The sequence below is a fragment of the Monodelphis domestica genome, chromosome 3 (genome assembly GCF_027887165.1).
Source record: "Monodelphis domestica isolate mMonDom1 chromosome 3, mMonDom1.pri, whole genome shotgun sequence".
Taxonomy (NCBI): domain Eukaryota; kingdom Metazoa; phylum Chordata; class Mammalia; order Didelphimorphia; family Didelphidae; genus Monodelphis; species Monodelphis domestica.
In genome coordinates, this window is record NC_077229.1 from 448,892,900 (window position 1) to 448,913,523 (window position 20,624).

Below are 20,624 nucleotides of genomic sequence, written 5' to 3' on the forward strand. Positions count from 1 at the left end.
TATAAGTATGAGTTAAGTACTTTTTCATTGTTCAGTAAGGAGTTTACAACTTTATCTTCCCCTAAAGTATGCCTAAGTATTGTTTGAGTAATGTAAAGTTCTCACATACATTCCTGACTAAGTACCTTCATTGTTTAAAATGGGGGAATAGCCTTAACCAAATGTTCCAAGGTAGAGTTTGAGCAGTTTTAAGATTCACACTACTAGTATAGTTTTGTTATTTCCTCCTATAGTTCATTTAGCCTTCTAAAATGTGGATGTCTTGCATTCCGGTACATATATGTGTGTGTGTGTGTGTGTGTGTGTGTGTGTGTGTGTGTATTTAAAATTACTATTACTTTATTGTCTATGATATATTTTTAGCAAAATATAATTTCCCTTATTTATTTTTTTCATTAGTTCTATTTTCACTTTTGCTTTGTCTGATATGATTGCTACCACTGACTTTTTTTTTTTAAATTTCAGTTGAAGAATACTAGATTCTGCTCCAGTCCCATATTTTAACTCTAGCTATGTTTCTCTGTTTCAAGTATGTTTCTTATAAACATTATACTATAAGATTCTAGTTTCTAATTTATTCTGCGATCTACCTCTATTTTATGACTGACTTCATCCCTTTACATTCAGTTATGATCACTAATTGTGTATTTCTCTCTATTTTCTTCTGTTCATCTTTCTCCCTTTTTTTTACCCTGTCTCTCCTCAAAAGTGGTTTCACTTAATCCATTTTCCCTCTTATCCTCTCCTCTTTCCTCCTATTTTCCTTTTGGGGAAGGTGAATTTCTATACCCAAAAGAATGTATGTGTTTCTGTATAGATAGACTTAAAGATTATTAGATATAGATAGATAGATAGATAGATAGATAGATAGATAGATTCCCCCCTCTTTTAACCAGTTCAGATGAGTGAGGTTCAAATAATCCCCTCCATCTTTAAAATAACGTCAAATCAAATTCTGGAACAATATAGCCAACAAAAGGTCTGGATGTGAAGTTTTTCTAATCCAGGACAATTTTAAAATTGGAAGGAGAGGTGTGTGACTCTTCTGTAGGTAATGGCCAGAATCTGGCTCTGCCATTGAGTCAGATTTTTTCTTTTTTTAAAATTAATTAATTAATTTAGAATTTTTCCCCATGGTTACATAATTCATGATTTCTCCACTCCTCTTTCCTCCCCTCTTCTGGAGCTGACAAGCAGTTCTACTGGGTTATAAATGTATAATTGCTCAAAACCTATTTCCATATTATTCATATTTGCAATAGAGTGATCTTTTAATGACAAAACCCCAATCATATCCCCACCAAACCATGTGATTGATCATATGTTTTTCTTCTATGTTTCTGCTCCCACAGTTCTTTCTCTGGATGTGGATAGCGTTCTTTCTTACAAGTTCCTCTGGATTGCCCTGGATCATTGCATTACTGCTAGTAGAGAAGTACCTTATGTTCTATTGTGCCACAGTGTATCAGTCTCTGTGTACAATGTTCTCCTGGTGCTGCTCCTTTCACACTGCATCAATTCCTGGAGGTCTTTCCACTGAGTCAGATATTTTCAAAGCATTTGTATAATTCTTTAAGAATTTGAGTGCCATTGAATTTTAATTTTATTTTTGCTTCCTGGACTACAAAATCAATTTTATTTTTTCCTTTTATTGAACATAATCTTCACAATTCAGTATGCAAAAGGAATTCAAATAGTCTGTCTAAATATCCCAACATTTCCTCCTGTTCCTCTGATAAACTTTACACTTATTGCCCAATTCAGAAATGATGAAACTGGCAGGAATTATTTCAGCTCAGAACTTTCCCATCAAGAGCACATATAAAACCAAAGGATCCCTTCTAGAATTTCAGCAAGTTTATGAGATATGTGCAAAATCATTTCTTATCAATCTGTCATAATTTTTTTATATTTTGTTTCCTGTTGTTGATTATCCAGATGTCACTATATAAATAGCAGCTTCTTCTGGGTAATCAGCCTTCTCATCCTCCTCCTGCCTAATTTTCTTACCCGTGTCACTATGATCCAGTGTTCCCAGCATTGCAACTCATGGTATTAGTAAATGAATCAGACAGGGTGATCAAGTTAATTATAAACCTCTATTTTAAACAAAAATCTTCAAGCTATGAGAAAATTGTTGCTTTTTTCAAATTAAGGTTGAAAATAACAGGGCTTGCTTATCTTCTCTAGATGGTGACAAGAACACAATACAGACATGATTAAACCAGATTGTTAGTAAATGTACCAACATCAAGATTTGGGTGTTGTTGAAGAATGGACTTTGGGTGAGGACCCAGGTCAGTGTCCTCACAGTTCTGATTCATCCCAGCTCCCTAGGCCCACTGAGCAGCTTGTTCTCCTGAGCCCTGCCAAGCAACTGGGGGAACTTGGGCTTGGAGTGCTTTTGATAATGTGATTCTTTTTACCTTTTGTGTGGTAGGAATTAAGATAACGTAGTACTTTTTGCACCTTAGAACCTTTGAGGCCACTGGATAGGTTAGGATAAGACCTTCCCCTTTCCTTACACTTATGCCACTGCTTCTCTAAGGTCTACTTACTGAAGGAGACTGCTCCCAACCCCCTCCCCAGTCTATCTTATCAATGTTCATATACTGAGTGTTATTAAAGATCAAGAAATAGACTGCTATAATATTGAGTTTAGTGGTTTTGAGACCACCATGGCAGTCTCCCCTTCAGGGATCTTTTAGCTTACAAATCTATGCATGTAAACCATTGTTATAAAATTAGAACTAATAGTCTTGAAATTATCATAATTATCTCTCCTAAAGGGAGACTGTAAGTTTATATAAAATACTCATTAAAATATTAACAATAATATTTTTTGAAGTGTAGTATACCTGTGGGCCTCAAATAATATTTTATCTACCATCAACTTATTTTCTCCCTGACAGCAAACTCCTTGCCACTGGAACATGCTCTTCCAGCTGAATGATTCTGTGTATCTCTGATCCCCAGAAGACCACTGCCTTAGGAATTATATACTCCAGGTTAGTGTGTTTGGTTGAGTTTTATGTTGGGTCCTCTTTTCCCTTTCCCCTTTCTCTTCCTCCCCTCCTTGGTAATATTTGGAAGATTTTACTATCAGGACTACTTACAGAAAAACAATACCAAGCCAGTACATTTAGAGTTCTTGTGGGGAAGGATGTGTGCTCTGTGCTATGTCCGTTTAGATTTTGTGTATCCAAATGGATCTATCTAGATATATCTAAATCATGTCTCATAGGGAAGCATGAATGATATCTCTAGAACCTCCTCTATTCTCCCCTCCATCCAAGGAAGACTTTTAATTCCTGTCAGGAGGAGAAGCAGGAGATTGGGGCTAGGGACTGATCACTCTGTTTACCTCAGAGAAATAAAGAGGTTCATGACTGGAAATATAACTTTGTAAACTAAATATTGTTAGACTAAGGGAAATAATTTCTAACTTCAATCTGAGTTCCTGGTCACCACCCCTTAATGGAAAAGGGTCCCAACCTAAGTATTCAAGTCTTGACTCCCTTCCAACCAAATGCTATTTACATGAAAACTGCACATTGAGAATAGTAAATAAACTCATGTACTCAAGTAAATATCAAACAGAAATTAGAGGACATTATAAAGATTAAATTAAGGAGTTTGACAAAGTGAGTTCAGTTTTAATACAAATTTTATTTAATTTAGAAAGAAGTACAGATGGAAAGATAGAAAAGAGAAAGAGAGATTATTAATATCATACCTTATAAATTTACCTATACTAAGTCTCACTAACAAATAATTCCTAATAACTACATAAAATTTCCTATTACCATCTCTAATTGTCTTCTCAGGACAGGTTCTTCTGCCTGGCACACCAGGCCTAATCTACTCTATCTGTAAAATATTCACTAACTCTACTCTATTTGTAAAATATTAACCAACTAATTCCCTAAAACAATAGAAAGCCAACTGTCTATCACCAACCAACTGCCAGTAGCCCCTTGCCTGAGAGCCAGACCTCCTGCTCTCTAGAGATCCTAGAGGCAGAAGAAGCCCCTTTCCTCAAGGGCTGCTTCCTTTTATCTCCTCACTGACCAACTCCCCTTTTACAACCTTCCTGCCAGAAAGTAGCTCCTACTTCCTCTCCTCAGTGTCCTGGTCTCTGGAATCTTCAGCTCTGGCTCACTGCTCTCTCCCCTCTTAAACTAGACAGAGGGAGAGATTAAGAAAATCCCTTTAACAACACACACACAGATGAGAATGTATCAGACAATAAACAGAGTGAATTAGCCCTCTCAAGGGGGCAAGATATCTCACTTAGAACCCAAGAGAATCCCAGATCTCTCTTATGGACAAATTCCTCTAAATCTATAGTATAATAAGTGGTAGAAAGGAATTGGAAGATGTTGGGTCCCTCAGATTTTAGCTTCTTTTAGTGGTGCTTTTCTCCCTTCAGAGACCTGAAGAAAGTCTGAAACTTTGTCTTCCTTATCAAAGCTGAAAAACAAAAAGCCAGAATCTCACTTTTCTCAAGCTCTTACCAGCTCTACTCCTTACCCAGGCTTGGAAAATTGAGTAATCAACATAATTTTATGCAAATGAACTTTGAACTATAGGTTACAGCTGCCCTGGGAGAAAAATCCCTACTTAGATAACCAATAGGTACAAGTTCAGTTTTCCATGAGATTTGACAACTCTGAGAAGTTCCTAGTGCACTGACTCCTATGACTACCCTATATACTTTATATCAAGGAAACAGATGACACCTATATTCTCAGCCAAAGACATCACGGATTTCTGAAAATGCCTCCCACTTCCAAAGTGGTCCATCTTTCCAACCACATCTCCCTCATCCTTTCCCTCTTGCCTCTTAATTCTTATCCTATCCACCTTTCCAAAAATCCCTTCTGATCTTTCCAAAAATCCCTTCCATATTTTCCCAACCCTACCCTTCTACTTCTTGATATAACCTCAATTTTAAAAATCTCTCCTCATCTGGTCCCAAGTCCCTCCCTCTCCCCTCACCTTACCCTCTTCTCTTGATATGTATTCCCCTCCCTAATATCTCCCTTAGCTCACCCCACTTCCCTTCTGTTTCTCTGTACATTAAGAAAATTTTTATTCTTTTAATTGTGTATTTTGTTTTTTCTTTATCCCAGGTCTGAAGAGAGTAGGCTTCTAGTAGTACCAGCCTTCTACCAGCTCCTGCCCTTCTCCATGGCAGTTCTTCTACTCATTCTTCCTCCATAAAAGATAGCTATTCCACCCTATTGCTTCCTGGTCGGTTCCACTACCATTTCAGCTCATTCCATTAAATTTACCTTGACCTCAAGTCTTCCTTACATACAATGTCCCTTCAAAACACCCAGGCAATGATGTCATTCCCATGGGCTTTGATCTACATTCAAGTGACTACAACAGTTCTTCCTCTAGAGGTGTATAGCATTGCCCATTGTAAGTCCTTCAGAATTGTCCCAGATCATTGAATTATTGAGAATAGCCAAGTTTTCACAACTGATCATTGTATAATGTTGCTGTTACTATGTACTATGTTCTTCCAGTTCTTATTTCACTCTGCATCTGCTCATGGAGATCTTTCTAGCTTTTTTCTGAGATTTTGTTTATCATTTCTTCTAGCACAATAGTATTTTATAACTAACATACACAATAATTTGTCCAATTATTCCACAATTGATGGTCATACCCTCAATTTCTAATTATTTGCCACCACAAAAAGAACTGCTATAAATATTTTTATACAGGTAGATCCTTTCCCCTCTAAAAATATCTTTTTGTGATACAGACCCAGAAGTTGTATTGAAGGATCAAAGAGAAGGTTCAACTTTACAGACCTTTAGGCAGAGTTCCAAATTGCCCTCCAGAATAGTTGGATCAGTTCACACTATTTGATTGATTTTTAATCACTATTTGTTGAGTGAAATTCAAGTGACTGGTTCTGTTAGACCTTCCAATTCTGTAATTCTATAAGTCTGTGGAGAGGCAAGAAGACAAGAAGACTTGGTTCATGTTATATCTTTGACACACACTGGCAAGTCGTTAGTTGCATTACCTCTCAGAGATCCCAACAATTCTTTAAAATTATACATTTCAGAAAAGGGAATGACCTGCAATGATAGTAAAACTTTCCTTTCTTGGACATTTTTTAGACTAATATAACCACAGTTCCAGTTCCTTTCTTTATATTTCTGTGATTTGTCCTTTCACCTTATCCATTAAAAAGCTCATCTTCAATTAAAAAGAAATAGAAACTGTACCCTTGGACTGAGTACTGTACATTAAATCAACTCATTAAAAAAGGGGGGGGGAAGCCATGTTTCCTCTGTGCCAGACCGTTTCAAAGAATGATGTGAGGCTATCTAATTTATGAAACTATCTCCAGGATGCTTAAAATATAGTCAGTTCAAAGGAGAGGGATGAATGGAAGATTGTTTTTTTAATAAGTTTCATGTCTTAATTTTTTACCATTATGCTTGTAAGACATACTCACTATGGTAAAAACTGCTAGCAGCTTTCTCCAGCTATAGTCCAGTTTGGGAAACTCAAGAAATATGAACTGGTTTTAGGAACTGTGGAGTTCCTAGGGTATTTCATCTTATCTAGGAGAGTATAAATGGACCCTTGACTTGAAAATATCTGAGTGGTATCTAATGTTAAAAGTGTAGAATCCTGCAATGCAGCTACTGTGAAGATTGGATTTGGCTATCTCCTGATTGTAGCAATGAAGGTATTTAGCTCTTCCTTGATAGTGAAGATAAAATTGTAATTCCAGATCTATTTTTAGATTTTAATCCCCAAAGTGTTAACTCAGTATTTAAAGTTTATCTACCCATTTTAACTACAAAAGGTGTGAACACCCATTTCATACATTGAGTGGCAGCCCTGGAGAGGAGCATCTGCTGTGATTTGTAGACATAAAATTTAGGGGAGGTGACACAAGAGAAAATGATCTTTAAATAGAGGAAACAGAGGCACACAAACAATCAATCAAGGATTCAGTCACTTGGAGAAGAGACTGGAAGATCAATCACTAGGAGTTGGACTGGAAGACAGATACTTGAGGAGAGACTGGAAGACAGACACTCAGACTTGGAGTGAAGACACTTGATTGTGGAACTGGACCCCTGGAGGAGCTCATGCAGGAGACCTCAGACTGCTTTTCTTTTAGACAGTCACCTTGGTGAATGAAATCCTGGCTTAGTTTCCTTGCCTTTCTGGAGGTGTGAACCTCTAAGAAAGGCCCATCATCTTGAGACTCCTTTCCCCTGGCTGGGTCTTAGAATTTCTACCTGGCTCCAAGGAAGCCAGAACTTTCTCTCTCTCCCCTTTTCTCTCTTCCTTAATATCTTCCCTCTATTGTAAATAAACTATCATAAATTTCATTTACTTTAGTAATTAATTTTGTGGTTAGAAATTAAATCCCTGGCGACCACCAATTAAATATTAGGTCCAACAACAAAAAAATCTAACACTACACAATTATGAACTTCTATGTAGATACAGTGATACATAAAGCATATAAAGTTAGACTTAGAGTTAGAAACATCTGAGTTCAAATCCTGCTTTTGACATTCACTGACTAGGTGACGCTGGGCAAATCATTTAATCACAACATGTTTCAGACAAGTCCTTAGGATTTATTTAATAAAACCTAGGTGGGTTATTTGCCCTCTGTGATGGTAGACCTACAGATTTCCTTATTCTAATGAAAATCTAAATCCTTCCTGTAAAAACTTAAAAAGGTGATTCATCCATGATTGTCCTAGGTCATGACACCCATCACTACTTTGCTAAAGAATAATATATTTTCTAGCAAACCTCCAGAATCACTAAATATCAGCACTATCAGGGGCTTCTGTGGTAATTTAGTTTAATCTATACCTGAATAAAAGCTTGGGGCAGCTTGGTGGTGCAATGGATAGAGTGCTGGACCAAGAGTCATCAAGTCAATTCACTGTATTTGCCTTAGTTTCCTCATCTATATCTATATATCTATATCTATATCTATCTATCTATCTATCTATCTATCTATCTATCTATCTATCTATCTATCTATCTATCTATATAAAGACCTGCAGAAGGAAATAGCAAACTGCTCCAGTATCTTTGCTAAGAAAACTCCAAATGAGGGTGGGAGGGGCATCTGGGTAGCTCAGTGGATCGGAACCAGGCCTAGAGATGGGAGGTCCTAGGTTCAAATCTGGCCTCAGATACTTCCCAGCTGTGTGACTCTGGGCAAGTCACTTGACCCCCATTGCCTAGCCCTTACCACTCTACTGCCTTAGAACCAATATATAGTATTAATTCCAAGATGGAAGGTAAGGGTTTAAAAAAAGAAGAAAACTCCAAATGGGGTCACAAAGAGTCCTGTGTGACTGAATTGTTTTTTTTTTTCATCTTATCTGAACAGCAATATGCTCTACTACATCCTTGATAAATGATTACCTAGCCTTCATTTGAATTCTCTAATTACAGTGATCACCACCTAGCAAAGATGTTATAAATGGAGTCGTGAGAAATCTCTTTCCACTTTGGAAAAACTGGTTTTTAGAAAGTTTTTAATTACATTAAGCCAACATTTGTCTCTCTCCATTTTCTAGTCACTATTCCAAATACTGTCCTCTAGAGTCAGCAGGAAAAAAATCCAATTCCTTTTCCAATTGATGGCCTTTTAATTCTTAATGACATGCTATCATGACTTCCATAAATCTTTTCTTCAGGTTAACCATACTCAGTTCATTCAATCAATCTTTAAATGGTAAAACCTTCCTAGTTGCCCTCCTCTGAATACACTCCAATTTTTCAATGTCCCTCCTAAAATGTAAAGCCAACAACTGAGCACTCTATGCATCTTAATCAGAATGTAGACATCTTACTTAAGACCCCAGTCCAGAACTTCTGAACTGTCACCTTCTCAAATGTAGTCTGGTTAGATAAGATTTTAGTCTCCCTTATTCTGGACACTATGACTCCTTAAGACAGGCTAAAACACTGCCATTTTGTGCTGCTGATTTATATTGAACCTCATAGTCCACTGAAAACTCATAATTTTTTCAGCTAAATTGCTGTATAGCTTTGCTTTTTCTATTTTATACTTGTAAAGTTGATTTTCTAAGCCCAAGTGCAAGACTTTCCAAAGTTCTAAATTAACTTCCATTTTATTAGATTCATCCCCATATTCTCACCAAAATTTTTTTGGATCTTTAGGTTGTCAGGAGGTTGGCTCACACACAGAGTGCCTTTGCTAGCATCTCTCCATGTGGAGGATAATAGGGAGCTGCTTCCTTTAGAATAGTAATGACCTAAAAGGATACCTTGGATAGATTGTGGAGTATGCACAGCTATTCTGAAACTAATTTGCTAAATAATGTTAAGGAGAAGATTCTTTGAGCGACTATGGAGACATTCAGAAAAGCCTGTCAGCTTTAGTTGTGGTCTCTTGGCTTTGGTACTATTGGTGACCAGTGAAGCAAGTAGAGACCCAGTTTTGGAAGGCTCCTTTTCACCTTATTTTTCCAGAGTTAAGGTTTGTAGACTGCACAGTATGAATGCCCTGAGGACTAAGGATCAATCTTTGGATATCAGACTTTCAGTTCCACAGTCCAGTTTTAGGTGAGTCAGGCTTATCTGGTAGTCATGCCACATTTGGACATGGACTTTGTGGGGCCATTGCTATGTAGGCACTGAACTAATTAAAAAAAAACTTTTGCATTCTGTCTTAGAATCAGTTCTAAGGCAAAAGAGCAGTAAGGGCTAGTCAATTAGGGTGAAGTGACTTGCCCAGGGTCACATAGCTGGGAAGTGTTTGAGGTTAGATTTGATTTCAGGTCCTCCTATTTCCACATCTGGTACTTTTGTCCACTGAACCCCCTAACTGCCTGAACTGAAGTAAATTTTAATCCTACTGGCCTAGAGCCTGAGATAGAGAGGAGATTGTGTGCTTAGGTGTTGGGGTGGTGGTGGTAGTGGTGGAAATATTGATATATTTGTTCTTGTCATATCTGTAAATCAAATATTTCTTTGTAAAAACTATTCTGCTATTAGTTGGTAGTGTTGGTTACTGACCCCCTAATAAATAAGGGGAATACTACTGTACAAGTTTGAATCTATGGCAATAGAGAAAAAAACCAAAACTACTCTCAAAGTATTCTGGAAGCCTGAAAGGGATGTAGTCTGCATGGTTCTGAGTGAGACATACTCATTATAACAATTTTCCCCAGGACAATTTCATCCATAAATTTGATAAGATATTATCCCAACACTTCATCCAAGTCAATGGCAAAAGTGTTAAACACTAAAGGGCTAAGGATAGGTCTCTGAATCAATTTACTAGAAAGCTCTCTTCAAACTGACACTGAACCATTTATGTCTTTTCTGTCATTTACTTGGTTCTGAATCCACATAAGCATATTCTGATCTAGCTCATATATCTGCATCTTGTCCACATCAATGCCATGAGATGCTATGGTATGTTTTGCTGGAATCTAGATATTCAATATAGAATTGCACTGATGTATGTTTAATAACACACACCAAGACATTTGTCCCTTTCTGTTTTTGTTGCACCTCTCTTCCTCTCCATAATCTTTCAAGGCTTGTAGACAGAATCACAATTGATCTTATCTGTCATAACTTGGCAACTCAACTAGTTGTTTTCAGTCATGCCCAACATTTGTGACACCATTTTGGAGTTTTGTTGGCAAAGATACTGGAATGATTTGCCATTTCCTTCTCCAACTCATTCTATGAATAAGGAAGCTGAGGCAAACATGGTTAAGTGCTTTCTGGGTCATAGAATTGGTAAGTGCCTGAGTCTAGATTTGAACTCAGGATGATGAGTCTTCTTGACTTCAGGCTTGGTGCTCTCTCTACTGTTCCATGTTTTATTATCAGCCATTCAATTGTAAGTACTTGGATACATTTGGCCTCAAGAGATAGCTTTTGGTAGCATTGATGGAAATCTTCTTTTTCCCAGTTATGTTTGCTTCAGTCACTCATCTCTTTTCATTTAGACTTTCCGACCCCCAAGGTCTTTCAAATATCACCTATAATTCTGCATTCCAATCTTATCTCTGCTTGATTCAATAATAAAAATCAAATTTTCACTTGCTATCTATTAATATAAAATTGCTGCTACAATCACTGATTGATTCATTAAAACGGGATGAATGTTGGTTTACTTTTGCAATTGTCATCAGCCTACAGCCACAGTTATTGATTAATCAATTAGCAGCAGACATTTAGAGCTCACAATCTTCACACCAGAAAGTGTTTCTCACCACACTGGGCAAAACGGGTCTAGATTTTTTATGCCTATTCCATATCATTATGCATCACAACAGCTAGCAAAACCAGCAAGGCAGATGTCATCTGCAACACAGGAGAGAAGGCATGAGGACTGGCATGATTCAGGGCAAAGAATGCTGGCTCTGCGGTCAGATGTCCTGGGTCTAAATTGAGCCCCTGATGCCTACTTATTAAGACCTGTATGGCTGTGGACAAATCACTTCACTGTACAATTTTAAATCTTGATCTAGGTCTAAGTTTTAATAATTCGGTGAATATGTAGCCATACTACTCTTGCCACAGCAAACTTCTTGAATACTATCTACGATACTGATCTTATGGCTCAGATATGTCAGATACAGTCATCTAGTGCATTATTAAAAATTATTAATTTAATTTAATTTTAATTTTTAAAATATTAAAAATTAAATCCTAGTGGATCTATTATAGGTGAATGTGAACATTAGAAAGAAATGTCATGGGGATCTGTAGCCATATGCTCACAGCTTATCATGCACAAATAAATGAGCAGATAAACATAAACAATATGCTTAAATAAGACCATGGGCAAAAAGAATATTGTACCAGATGTAATCCTGACTAATATTATTGGGAGGGCATTTGTCTACTATTTGGTAAAATGAGAGGGCTGGACTGGGAATTTATGCAACATGTTAATGTCCTGCTTAAGATACAAGCCTTTAACTAGGCCTATGTTAATGAATCAGAACCTGAAAGAAGGGTGAAGATCTCCTGTGTAAGAGAGGTGCATTTAGAACCATGAGGGCTTCTCAGGAAAACTATTACTTCTGTGTTGCATTTGTCAATAACTGTAGAATGTTATATTTCTCTGTGGAAGAACACAGCTACCCACCATCCATTCATTCATCCTTCCTTCTTTCCTTCTTTCCCCCACTCTCCTCTCTCTTCTTGCATTTCTCCCTTCCTCTGTCCATCCATCCATCCATCCATCCATCCATCCATCCATCCATCCATCCTTCCTTCCTTTCATTAAACAAACATTCTATAAGCACCTTCTATGTGCTAGATAGACAGTAGGTGAATTACTAAAAGAGATAGCAAAAATTAAAGAAAGCAATTTTTGATCTCAAGTTTTAATAATTTTGTAGGGGAATTAAAAATTGGGCACAAATAGATATAGTATGAGCTAAAATATAATAAGCATATAAGAGACATACAGTGCCATGATATGACAGCTCAAAGTAGGAAGAAAGCACCTGCTCATGATTATTTGACCATCCATTAAGGATGCTCCAAATTAGAGCAGAAGGCAGACAGCCCTTGTCCTGGGATCACTAGCCATGACTATTATATCATTGTAATAAAAATCACATATCCATAATCACTAAGGTTTATAATGTTCTTTCTTTGTATCAACTCTGTGAGATAGATGCTATGAGTGTTATCATATCTATTTTACAGATGAAGAAACTGAGTCTCAGAGGTCTTGTTCATAATCAAGGGCAAGTGTTTGATTCAGAATTTAAATTCAGGTCTCTTAGCTTTAAGTCCCGTGCTTTTTCTACTAGAGCATACTTAGAGCTATCCTGAGCTAGTATTTCCAGTTCAAACTTTTTTTAAAAAATTTTATGTCTGATTGAACCCTGGACTCTAACTTTTATCAGTATGTTCATATCATGCTTCTGCTTATTGCCCACTGCTTATACTGGATATCAGGGTCAGTGGTCAGCAACCAATATTCTCTGTTTATTTTAATTCTTCTGTTTTATCAGATTTGTTGGACACCAGAATACCCACTCTGGCTTACCTGCTCAGATTCTATACATTTTCCACTGTAGTTTGGCTTTAAATACTGTAAATCTTGAAATTTCTCAGAATTGTGAATGTTAAAAATTTCCACATTGAGGAATCCTCCATTGGAACAAATTCCCTACTGGAAACATTTTCCCCATTTTGATGTGAGAACTCGCCAGGATCAGAAATGGGAGGACCTCTACTCCACCCATACTTAAGACTGCTTTAGAGGAGAAAACTCCTTGCTAAACAATGAAAGTACTTGGATCCATGCTTATGATGAGGCAGGGAGTTCTTTGAGCCAGGCCTGTTTTTAGAATTGATACAATGGGATGCTAGGTACCTAAAAGGGTCAGGCAGGTTTTCTCTTGATGGGATTAGTTGACTCAGCTGTGTTTTCTCTGGTTCAGACTTACTGAGGGGATTAGTCAACTTAGCTGGAATTCAGATGGGCTGTCTTTTAGAAAACATCTACGGTGATTGGTAGATGGAAGAACTTAAGGGAGATGACATAGGAAAAAAAACCCTATATAAGAAAAGGGATCTCTTGAGCAAGGCATCCTTAGATCCTTGGATCCTTGGAGATAGATCCTTTTGGAGGAGGCCCTTTGAAGATCTCTTGAGAAGAAGTCCCTTGGGAGGCTGACTCTGGCTGGCACTCCCTCTGGGGAGACTCTGTTCCCCAGACATCCTTGCTTAAGACAAATCTTGTGGTGAGTGATAAAAAACTGACTGATTCTCTCTCTCTTAAGACTCAGGTCTAGGCCATGTTGGCTTAAGGCCCTTCATACTTATTTCCTTTTTCTCTCTTTCTCTCTTTTCTTTAATTCCACATTTGTATTAATTAAAATCTCTATAAAACCTAGTTGACTTGGGTATTTGAATAATTGGGAATATTTCCCTGGCGACCACCTTATATTTGATTTGAAACAAGACACTGTAGTGAAACATATTTTCTGCGGTCAAATTTACTCACCCTCTCTTATATCTATCACAATTTATATCTTCCACCATTTTAACTCACTACAGTTTATAGGCTCCCACTCTTTTATCTATAACAATTTAAGGCCTTCAACTATTTTTCCCCTCAAAAAACTAAATGCTTTCTAACTCCAATGGAATGACTGAATCTCTCTGCCCCATTTTATGTCTACTCAGGACCAAAGGGCAGCCTAGGTCACCCAATGGATAGAGTGCTGGACCTGGAGTCTGGAATACCTGAGTTCAAATATGGCTTCATACATGTACTAACTATATGACCCTAGCCTAGTAACTTAGCTCCAATTTGCCTCAGTTTCCTCATCTGTGAAATGAGCTGAAGGAAATGGCAAACCACTCTATTATCTTTGCCAAGACAACTCCAAATGGGGGCCATGAAGAGTTAAAAACAACTGAACAACAAGGACCTAGGAAACCTTTTCTAAAGTCGAATATATAAACATTTTTAAGGTCCTATTACATATGAGGCATAGTGTTGGGTACTAAGAATATAGAGTTGAAAAAATAAAAATACTTACAGTCATGTAGTTAAACATTTGTTTCAGAAAGGAAGAGAGAATTTGCAAGCATTAGGCATATGAATAAAAGAGGTAATACTTATGACATGGGTAAAAGGTACAGAATAGGAATATTTTAGGATATGAGAAAAATTAAGTGTATTATCCACTTACAGTTTTCTCTAATACCCTTCCTGACTTCATCAAAGTAAAAACAGAGACGGAGAAGCTCTTTATATTCATCATCTCATCTGATCTTTCTAACAACTCTGTGGGATTAGGTGTTATTGTTTTCCCTTTTTTATAGATCAGGAAACTAGGTTCAGAGACTTAGCCAAGATCATATAGTTAGTAGGAGCCTGGGATAGTATTCAAACCAAGCTGTTCCCTACATTCCAAGGCCAGTGTTTTAACCACTATATCAAACAGCTAATATTGGGAAGAAAGACAGTAAGTGTGTATGGTATAGACTAGAGGTGTCATTCATGCTGCTTGGGGGTAATGGCACTCCCAGCCCAAATCAAACCAGATTAAAATGTAATTGAGAAATATATAACAAAAAACAAAGATAGAATAGAACATAGATAATGTTAATGTGTACTTTACTAAATCAAAATGCTGGTGGTATGGGTCTGGTGGTCCCTGTTCTATTTGAAGGTTATACCATGTTATCTATATTCATTCAGAGGTATACAGGAAAAAGCTAGGGCACATAGATGGCACAATGGATAGAGTGCTGGACCTGGAGTCAGGAAAATTCATTTACCTGAGTTCAAATCTTGCCTCAGACACTCACTAGCTGTGTGACCCTGGGCAAACCCCTTAATTCTGTTTGCCTCAGTTTCCAGAATCCAGGACCTTCTGTCTCTAGGTCAAGTTCTCTATCCACTGAGCCACTTAGCTACCCCTTCATGCCTTCTTAGTATGGTAGGCAGTGCATTCCAGGAATGTTGGACAGCCTTTAAAAGGCTACAGGGGTGGGAAGTAGAATGTTTTGTGGGAAGGAGAAACAGTAATCTGTTTGGCTGAACCATAGAGAACGTGAAGGAGAACCATGTAATACAAATCTGGAAAGGGAGGTAGAAGCCAGGTTGTGGGGGAATTTAGATGTGAAACAGAAGAGTTTATATTTGTAGAGATGAGGAAAATGAGGATAATGATACAAATTTTTGGACAATTGGACAGTGAGTCCCCACAAACAAGCCTATTCTCCATCATCACATACACCAAGACAAAATGTCTAAAAGTACTCCCTAGTTTATTGGCTTCCAGCCTTCCCAGGGAACTGAAGTGATTTATTCATTCCAATCTACTTGTGCCCAACTGTTGATTGCTCCAGATGGTCACAACTTCTCCAATTTCTGCCTCTCACTTTGAGAGCTTAACTGGAACTAGAGTTTCTATTCAGTTTCCTTTGTGTCTAGCACCTTTCAAATCACTTGCATCTGCTATTGGTCTGCCCTTGTTACCACCATCTACCAGCCAAAAGAATAGATGTCTGTGTTTAAAAACATTTTCAGTATTTCAAATTAAGCAGTGTATCCCTTTGGGTTGGTTCTTGCCAACATTCTTCATTTTACCAATAAAAAGTCAGTCTAAGGAGCAAAGAATGGATATGGCTTCTTTCTTACTGAAACTTTCCTTCACAAGTTCATATTGAGCTATGGGATTGATTTATGGATTGTCCAAATTAGTCCCAGTGAGAAAAGAAACCCCCCTTGGGATTGAACTCAAAAGCCCTAGATCTGAGTCCCTCTTCTGTCATTATCTCCTGACTTTGGACTATTTAATAAACCTTTTTTGATCCTCCATTCCATTATGTCTATTTTTAAAATTTTGAATATTTTCCCATGGTTCCATGATTCATGATTCCTCCTCACCCCCACTCTTTCTTCCCCCTTTCCCAGAGATGACAAGCAGTTCCACTGAGTTCAAAAACCTATTTCCATGTTATTTGTATTTGTAGAAGAGTGATCTTTTACCTTAAAACCCCAATCATATTCCCATTAAACCATGTGATCGATCATGTTTTTCTTCTGTGTTTCTGCTCCCATGGTTTTTTCTCTGGATGTGGAGAGTGTTTTTTCTCCTAAATTCCTCTGGTTTGTCCTGGATCATTGCCTTGCTACTGGTAGAAAAGTCTATTAAAATCAATTTTGCCATAATGTATCAGTCTCTGAGTATAATGTTCTCCTGGTCCTGCTCCTTTTGCTCTGCATCAATTCCTGGAAGTCATTCCAGTTCACATAATTCCCTTATCTGTTACTTTCTCTGTCTACTACTTAAAGTAAGGATCAAAGAAGAAAATAATTTGTAAGTGTAAAGTGCTATATGAAATTCTTACTCATCTTGAATTCCTATCTATTATTTGAGTCAACAGTTATCTCAGATATCAGCACAGAGCTCTGTACATAAATCTTGCTTAAATACCTTTTTCATTCATTCACTCATTCATTCATTCTATTCCTCAGGGAACCTGAAAAGGTGCTGGATCTACAGTGAGGTCCTTAAGAAGCATTTTGTGTTTGCTGAAAGAGATGAAGGTAGGGCAATGGGGAATAGGGAGAGGTGGTAACATGGCTTTGGAGTCAAAAGACTGTGTCCAAAATCCCACTTTGCTAAATCTGCCATTCACTATTCATCTGGTCTTTGGAAATCGATTTAACCCCTTGGAGTACATTCCCTCATGAGTAAAATTCAGAGGTTGAATTAGAGGAACTCTAAAGTCTCCTTTGGCTCTCCACCTATGATTTTGTGATGGAAATGTGGATGGGGCCACATGAACAGGTCTTGTAAAAACATCAAGTGACATTCTAGGCTTCCAAAGTAAAAATGGCAGAAGATTCCTCAACTTTTACTAGAGAAAAAAATTATGCTGGAGGCAGCCTTTTTTCCCCTCTTGACTTACAGTTGTAATTTGTATATACATGTTGTTTCAGTGGTCCTACAATCTGGTTCTTTGGGCCCTTGGTTTGCCAGTCTTTGTAAGGTTTCACTTTCTAATAATACAATTCCTATCCTGATCACATTTCAAGTTCCCTGGGGGCCATTTTTTTGTGCTTCTCATCTTTACTAAGTGTCTAGAACTTTTCAGAATTCAAATGTGACAGACATTTGCTTTAAAATTTAATGCAACTTATTTGGAAATCAAGAAATAGTAAGAAGATCCACTTAACTTTGAATGTTCTTTTACTAATAACAAAATTTTCTCCTTTATTACACAAAATTACTTAAGTACCCTAGAAGTCCCTCAGAGGAATGTTTTTTGTGTATGTCTTTATTTATATAATTCATTGTTAACTTCAGCAAGTAAGCACTATATGTAAGGCTTTTTGCTTTTTATATTTCAAAATTTCCCCTAACTACTTTTACTGAATTTAAAAACATCAATTTGGAATGAGTTTAAATGGTAAATGTAATCACTCTCTTTTCCCAATCTTAAATAATCTACTCATTTTCATACTTTTATGTGTTATATATATGCAAATAGATTTATTTCATTTTATTCCTTTGTGAGGCATATATAAACATTTCTAAGGATTTGAGAATTTTTAGTTTTTGGTTAATGGTGTTGTCAATGAAGCATCATTTCCACTTACTTGGAAATAGTCATTGAGAAATGATGGAACTGAAGTAAATTTACTGGAGAAGCCAAGGAAGGCAAAACCAAATCTTTTTATCAGTCAAACCCACCAAGATTTGTTTAATTGAATGGCTTTATATCATGTAGGCAGATAATACACACCAGAAGGAAGTTGATCCTGATCCTTGGTGTTGCCCTTGAAGGGCACAGATTTTCTAAATTGATGATCCAATGAAGTGTCATGGGACATTCAGGACAGAACTTAACCATTGCTCTTCGGTAAGGTTGTTCCCAATACCTGTGCATATGAAGCCATGGAGGACCATAGATACATTTGCCACAGTTACTGGAAAATTCAAATTGGTTGAAAGCTGTATGCTAAGCTAGAAGCTAGATGCCTCTTCTATGTAGATGAGCCAAGGTGAAGCAGGATGCTTGGCTGCCCCAGTTCTGGGTCATTTTGTTGTCACTACACCAAGAGAACCTGAGTTTTTAAGCCACTTTATATCAGCCAGAAGAACAGAAGAAAATTTGAGCATTATTCTTTGGGGGTCAGTAGACTGTCTTCATGGTTCTGTGTTGACCATTCCATTCTTTAATAACTGTCATATGAGTTATTGCACTCAGGTTGTACTTCTGGAACCTGTCAAGAAGATAAATAATGTCTCTATAGTAGATACCGGACTTATGTTTACATGACAGGCAGGATAAACTTCTCATTTGGTCCAAAGTGCAATTCTTCATTGACTTGACCCACATTTTATTCCCAAATTACCTAAGATCACCTCAGATTGGGCTGATATTTTGGAATCCAATGAGCCAATATTTGGGATGTTTTTGTATCTCACTATAAAATTGTAATACTTTTGAGTTTTAAGATGGTTAGTGAGGACAGTGGTTAGTAGGGACAAGCATTTGTTAGACAATAAGAAACTCCTGACCCTAGAATTATAATAATAGCTGGATACACATGTAGATACATGTAGATATCTACATATGCATGTGAATGTGATATGAAGAAAGAAAGGGGGGAGGGAAGAGGAGAGAGGGAGGGGAGGGAGAGAGACAGAAAAAAGAGAGAGAAGGGAGAGAGAAAAGGAAGGGAGGGAGAAAGAGAAGAGACACACAGAAAGAGCTTTTTATATGGTATATCACTTAAGGCTCACTACATATCATTTCCCATTTGACAGCACTCCTCTAAACTCCATCTTGCTCTCTGGAATGACATTTTATTGCAAGATCTCTTCAAGCCTGAGGTTCATAGTTCTTCAATACTCTCTGCTTATGGGCACCCTCTCTTCTTCTATTGCTAGAGAAAGTTTTACCTGTATTGGAGCCTAGTTGGGAACTAGCTGCAGGTATAGCTATTCAATTCCCAAGCTTCCAGTCTCTCTCACCAGTGTTCAAAATTAACTGTACCAAGTTTTTACATGAATTTAAAATCCTGAGTTGAACATTTCAGCTAAGTGAAGGATATAGTGATTTGCCCAATCTAAAAATTCATAGATTTGTATATTTGAAAAAAAATTTAAAAGGGTTAACAAATTAGTATTAGTCAAAAAAGTTGGTAGAACTACAGAAATAAATTAATACAAAAGAAAACCAAGTTTTCTAATCAAAGCCTGAATTTTTAAAGAAAATAACAGAGACAGATAAAGACAGAAACAGAGAGATTGAGAAAGAATGACAGAGCATGAGCAGAAAGAACACTATGAAACTGTGTTACATAATGTGGGAGTATATTAAAACTCCCATGTTAGTTCAACTACAAATGTTAAAATTATTTTCTCCAGTCACAGTCCTTTCCAGACTTTTTCCTTCAAGCAAATGTGTAAAAGGTCAAGAACAAAGAATAAGGTCCCCTGACATGGATTAAAGATGGAAGCTTATCTCTGTTTAGTTAAGGTCAGGGCCTCTAAATCCTATCTAAAGCCTCTTTTCCAATCAAGGATTGACATATGGATCCTATTGTAATTGAAAGATCTTTTACAGTCCTTGAAGAGGAATGGTAAAGGCAGAAAGTGAGTAATTTTAGCAGAAAATCAAATGGCCATTATTCTGGATCATCCACTCCAGATTTTTTAACCATACTGTGACCTTTTCCTTATTTAAGATTCTTATAAATGTTAACTCAAATTATTTTAGGATGACTTGCTTGAGGGCATGGGTATGTGTAGTCTATCTCAGTTTGGACAGTTCTCTCTCTAAGCTAGAAATTCTTGGATTTAGAATAGTGGTAAATTAATACAAATTGTCTCTGGCCTAATACAGAGTTGTCAAACATTCAGCCCCAAGGAGCACAGGTCTGCAACACTGAGTTCTGACTAAACTCATTAAATATAATTAGGAAATGTTTAACAAAATAAATAAGACTACAGTACAACATAGATGATGTTAATATATGTTTTTTTAAGTCAATATTTCCCTACAGAAATTATATGCCATTTAGTGGCCCCCATTTCTATTTGAGTTTTACACCACTGGCCTAA

The 20,624-nt window shown here is 37.1% G+C and overlaps 1 long non-coding RNA gene across 1 annotated transcript; it reads left to right on the forward strand.

Annotated features, from left to right (window-relative positions):
- The first annotated feature begins 2,196 nt into the window (after positions 1–2,196).
- Positions 2,197–6,217, forward strand: LOC107651781 (uncharacterized). Its single transcript, XR_001628806.2, has 3 exons — positions 2,197–2,297; positions 2,913–3,008; positions 5,136–6,217. It is a non-coding gene; the product is annotated as an uncharacterized LOC107651781 (long non-coding RNA).
- The last annotated feature ends 14,407 nt before the right edge of the window (positions 6,218–20,624 follow it).